Source organism: Parasteatoda tepidariorum, chromosome 1 (genome assembly GCF_043381705.1).
Source record: "Parasteatoda tepidariorum isolate YZ-2023 chromosome 1, CAS_Ptep_4.0, whole genome shotgun sequence".
In the NCBI taxonomy this organism is placed as follows: domain Eukaryota; kingdom Metazoa; phylum Arthropoda; class Arachnida; order Araneae; family Theridiidae; genus Parasteatoda; species Parasteatoda tepidariorum.
Genome location: NC_092204.1, coordinates 44289599 through 44296007, shown reverse-complemented (window position 1 = coordinate 44296007; position 6409 = coordinate 44289599).

Sequence of the window (6409 nt, the reverse complement as noted above, 5' to 3'; positions counted from 1 at the left end):
AAAAAAAAAAAAAAAAAAAAAAAAAAAAAAAAAAAAAAAAAAAAAAAAAAAAAAAAATCCGGTGAAGTAAATAAAGTCTCCCGGTTAATAAATAATAATGAGCGAAATGCTAGAAAAAATAATAATAGCGTAAAGCTATAAAAAAATGATGGGAGAAAATAGCGAAAAGCTATAAAAAAAACGAGTGAAATGCTTGGAAGAAAAAAAAAATTTAAAAAAATATAATGAGCAAAAATTTAAGTTAATAAATAAACAGCATTAATCAACTAGTGGTAATTGTTCATCGAATTCTATCACAGGTAAAATTCTGGAAGGGGAGTAATGTGGCGTAACTACCACTATAAATATTAAATATCAATTCACTAGTATATAAGACATGTTAACTCGATTCTATCTTGAGGTACCTTTTGATAGATGAAGGTTGACATAGTCTAAGATTAATTTCCCACACACTTACTGTTGCCAAGGCCAGAAATATAAATAGCAACCCTCCTAATAAAAATTTTGAATGGCGAACATAACATTCGTTTTGAGTGAGGTATACTGGTGAGGTATACTGTACTTATGTATAAATTTAAACTATATTAAATACTGTTTTATAAAGATTATTTTAAAAATAATTATTAATATTATGATATTATACTATGTAAAAATATTTTTAGAGTGTAAAGACTATAAGTATTTCTAAACATATATTTTGTATTTTAACTTTTACTATTATAAGAATTAAAATAAAATTTTTGTAATTTCTATCATTTCATCCTTTGTTGTTTTCTTTAAGCATGTTTAGTTTAAAAGTGGATGTGAAACATTAATTCTCTGAGCTTTCTGTAAAACTCAGAAATGAAAATTATCTATCTACATACTTTTGTTCATTTCCATTATATTCATCAACCAGCTGCTTGAAATTGCTTGTTAATTCTCCTACTCATACACACAGTGGTTATATTATGGTTGTGGGTATATCACAGCGGTCCTATCAATCTTGGCAATTCAAAAAAAAAAACTGCTTCAGGCATTTTTTGCATATAAAAAAAAAACACTTAAAAAAGGTTTTTTCCTCTTATTCTTCAAGAACTGTAAACATTCCATAATGCCACTTAAGAAATAAAAAAAATTGCATTGCAAAATTGTGCTGAGGTAAAAAAATCTTTGTTCAAGGCCGATTTGCTTAGGGAATTAAAATTATGCTTTATACTATTTAAAAAATGGTGAAAAATCACGCAATTAATTTGAAACAAAGAAAAACGAAATATTCGCCCCATTTTTGTACAAATTTTATGTTTATATCTATAATAGATTATCGATATATAGTGGAAGGTGTATAGAAAGACAAGTAAAAATGGAATTTTCTAAATTGTAATGCCAAATATCTAAAAAGCATCCTACAAAAATAAGAGAGGCTTTGTTTTGAAGAAAAAAGTGTGAACTTTACTATGAAAAAAAATCTAGGAAGCTCAATTTGAATGTAATAATCTTCAATATACATAAGCATTGCAAAAATCAATGGAAAATTCGTCTTTCTAAAAAAATAAATCAATCTGGTTTCTCAGTTTTACCCATCTGGTCATCATACACCTTCGTATTAAATATTGTAACTGCAAAACAAAATTTTGTACCCAAAACAATTTGTATACGAGCACAATCAGACACATACCACTACACTATTTGTTCATAATTAAATAAGTATTTTTTTTTCCGAACATATAAAGAGTGTGTATTGCCTGATTGCAATGGCATGGAAAATCATTTTAAAAACCCATAAAGAAAATTCAGTTGCATTTTTTATTTAGCTGATGTATCTGCTGGATTTTATAATCTATGTTATCGTTAAAATACAAATCTGAAGTAACAAAATTGTAAGAATTGAAGACAAAAACTCTTTAAATATTTCTTTGTGTTCGGGACACGCTGATAATTAATGTAATCTATTAAAATTTAATTCACTAACCTATCACTCTTTTAAATTACAAACAGTCTTTCCTTAATTTAAATTGGTGGTTTTCTTTCAAGGGTTTTATAATTTCCTTCTGAGGCAAATATTCTTTATCAAGAATAAATATGTGTAAGCAACTTCAATTGCACACCAAAGCACCCTGTCCTTTGCTTGTTTTGCACTATAATTGCTGCAAAATCATTGTTGTTTTGCTTCATGTTGATTAAAAGATTCCTAAATTTTTTAATTGTAGTGTTTTGTAGATTAAGTTTCTAATTCCATAAGTATAAAATGTAAATATAATCATTATCATTGTAATTTTCATCACAAACTTGTTTTTTTTTTTTTTAATTCTTAATTAATATTTGGTTACTAAAATACTTACCCAAGAGATTATTTAGTAACAATGCTAAAAATTAATTCAAAATATTGCTTTAGAATTTTAAATAGTACCTAATTTTGTGCTCAATACTTTAATTGCATATGTTGACAGGAAACAATTCTTCATAAAGCTTATTAAAAAAGTAAATATAACTTGCTTATGGATTGTAAAACGCTAACTAAAAATTAATCTTTTAATTTGAGTCAAAACTATATCTTTGCCAGTCAAGCTTTATTCTTCTGTTGTCTTTTAACCTAATTATCCTTATTATTATCCTGTTTCATTATGAACAGGTGATAAACCCTCCTTTACAAAGATTTGTTTTGCAATTTAAATTAAATAATAACATATAAATTAAACAATATATAAAAACAATGCTACCTTGTCAACATTACAAATTTATGAAATGTTACTGTATATAAAAAATCATTTTTTGCCAGAATAAATAATATATGTTAAGGCTTAAAAAAAATACATGATTTATCTGGAATACATACTTTAAAAGGTTTGACAAGTTATCTTATATTTTTATTCCGATAACTTAATTCTCCTTATAAGCATTAATGAATAAAAAGTAATTTTAAAATGATTCCACAAAGTATTTTATTTTTATTCTTATTTGATTTGAATTATTAAATTTTAATAGATGGAAAACATTTTAGAACATGCCTCTATCAAGGAAACTTTCCTGAAAGTAAAAATAATTAATGATTTTTCCCCCCTTGTGAATTATTTACTTTTTTGCATATAATAAATTATTCTGTTACAAGATTCAATCCTGCTTTAACATTAATTAATTGCAAACATAACATCATTGTTTATTTGTACAATACAAATGTATGAACATTTAGTAAAGAAAAAAAAAAACATTTTAAATATATTTCGTTATGCAAAAAAACTATTCTTACCTAGGCGGAAAGCTTGCATTTTAGAGAAAAGAATATATAAATATATTACTGAATTTCTCTTTTCTAATTTTTTATATCTTAATCACTCTTTAACAAAACTTGCAGTGTTACAAATTTTGTTAAAAGAGGGATATTATTCAACAATCTCCTTCCTGCACCCAAACAACTTGAATTTATTAACATAATACTTTGAATTCTTTATCTATAGCCTGAGTCTTTTAATGCCTGTATGGAGCAGGTCAATATAAAGCTTTGATTCTAAAACCTGTTTTTTTTTAATGGTACTACCTTGTAATTTATTTGCTATTGGAATGTATAGCGTCAAAGTATCTAAAGGAAAGCAGTCACTTAAATTGAAATAGATAAACTAGTCAATGGTAGACATGAAACATCACTTAAGGAACAAACACAAAACGTAATATACGAAGCAATCTCCAGGGCAAGACATCAAACATTTTTTAAAAAGTTAATTACAATTACAAGAACCAGACAGTAACATCATTATGATGACAGTTGACATTACTGGGTACCATGGAGGCAGATGTCCCAAATCTATTTTTGTCTATCAAGCAAATATTAATAAATACAAATATCACAGGCTCTGCATATAAACCTTAGAATTTTTCGTGTGGTTTTGAAGATCAATTCAGAGGTTTCTGTTATTGGGATTGATACCAACATGGGTAATTCTCCGATGCATTTTTGAATTTTGTTCCCTCTTCTCAACTAACTTTTGATAAATAGATTATAATTTAATAACACGTTACTTTTAATAAAAGTGGCTGGCTTTGTTTTTAATAGATGGCAATTAAACTAACTATGGCACAAAATAACTTCAAACTTCTACAAATTTTTCACAAAAATTTAGAAGACTAATGTGTTTGCAACATTGGCTTATAATGACTTACACTAAGTTATTTAAACTTTCAACAAGAGAATTGATAAATCAATCCTCATACGAATTAACAGGTCAGAAAATATAGCATTTGAGAAATGTTGAAATTATCTTGGAACAGTGGAATGTTGGTAACAAGATTCCACTTGATTGAATAAGATTACTCCACCATATGAAACATTTGCTGTAAACATCAAAGTGCAACAACTACAACTCTAAGAAAATCAGTAAATGATTTCTAAATAAATTGCCAGTACCTGACCTCAATCTTTATCAATCCATGGATTTAAAACTTTATTTGATTAGTTTTTAAAATTTTTTTTAATGTTTAACACAGTCTGGTTATTTTTCAACATCATTAAAAATAGTAAACTAAAAAATAAGTAAGAGAGGAAAGTTGTGAGAAAAAGGAAAATTGCAAATCTGAGAAGTGATAAATCAAGAAGAATCTCATGCCTCTAACACATTCTATCTTTCTGATAAGGCTGAATGTTACATGTTATGTAATTTTTAGAAAAAGATGGTGATAAATTTTAAGAGCAATGCTTGCTGTATCTCTCTAACTCTAAGCAACAATGTATGTTTAACTTGTTTCCAAAAATAGTAGAGAGTAAATACCCACCATCTAAAATAAATTTATTATATATCTGTGTATTTATAAATAAAGTTTATTAATGATAATTAAGTAGAGATGATTAAAAGCAAGTTCAATATTTTTACTCTTTGGTCATATCCCTCTGATGGATGAGTTTGGTAATGATGGAAAAGAACTAGTTGTAGAATTGGAGTAACAATTAAGATTTTTATGAAAAACATCACACATGATTTTGCACCTTTAAACCCCTTCCTTCTCGCTCCCGTGAAAATGTCGGGGTGAGATTTCGTCCACTATTTCTCGCTCCCGTGATATTGACGGGCTGGAGTGTTCAGTAGTAACGCGCCAATAAGAATAAAACTAATTAATTTCTTTGGCCCGGAAAACATTGTATATTTCTCATTTTACACACCTGATGGCAGTACCAGGATGCTTTTAAGGTAATTGTAGATAGTTAGTTTATTTTAAACTAGTTGCAGCCCTAATCAAATACAAAAGCCAAAAAAATAGGCACTTTTATGACCGTTTTCTTGAAAATTAACTGATCGTTAAGGGGTTAAATCACAATATTTTAAGCGTATAAAAATATTTTTCATTCATTGTTAGCTAGCCCACAAAAAAAAATATGAGCCATTAAAAGAAAATTAAATTACACCTTATTGGATTAATTACAGATTTAAATTTTTTGGAAGATATGTTTTTTTAACCTCCTCCCCAACTCAATAATGAAATAAAACTGTGATTACAATAATGAAAAACATCTTGGCACTTTCAGTAAACCTTGCTTTGACTTTTCTAAAACATAAAAGAAAACCTAAACTTGGTGAAATAAATTATGAAATTTTCTTAACAAAGCAAATAATGATTATGAGAGTAGTGGAGAGGGTATACAAGTGGAACTGTGTACCCTTACTGGTTTTTCAATAAAATCTCAGTTGCAAAGTTTAATTTATTGTAGAATTCGATATACTTATTTTTTCCTTTAAAGTTGGTTGAAAAATGAAAGTTTTGTGAACAGTTTCTTTTCTTGTTGCCGTAATACTGTATAAGTATATTTGACACAAAATACCGAACTAACCTGCCAAGGATCCATATCCTGAATTCCTAGAATCTATTTAACTGAATTTAAGTAGGTCCTCTTAATTTTACATCAAATACAGTTAGAAAGAAAAATTTTATAGCATTTCTACATACTATTTAAAAAAAAAAGGAAGAAAAAGCATATAAAATATCAGAATTTTAGTATCCTCCCATTGATCTTAACACTGTTAATGATTAAACAGCCCAGCATAACTTTTTTCCCCTCAACTATGTCTGGTATGTCAATTTCTGAGACTCTGAAAGAGAAATTAGTTACCTCAATAGATCATTTAATTGAATTACGACATAGTAAACTTTTTGGTTTAAGTCAAGATCCACATAGAGATAAATTAAAAATCTCAATATTAGATCTTTTTTTTTTTCAACTCCATAACCAATTGACCATGATTAAAACAGCCACCATCTGAAAACTTTTAATTTATGCTATCAATAGTGGTGACTAAGGAATTTCAGAATCCAAAAAATAAAAAATTTTTAATAAAAAATTAGCACACATACACATTTTGACATTTCATTATAGAGTCATGTACATGTTTAGCATAAATATTGCAAATCAATGTAATGTCTTAAGTGAAATGACATTGACAATACA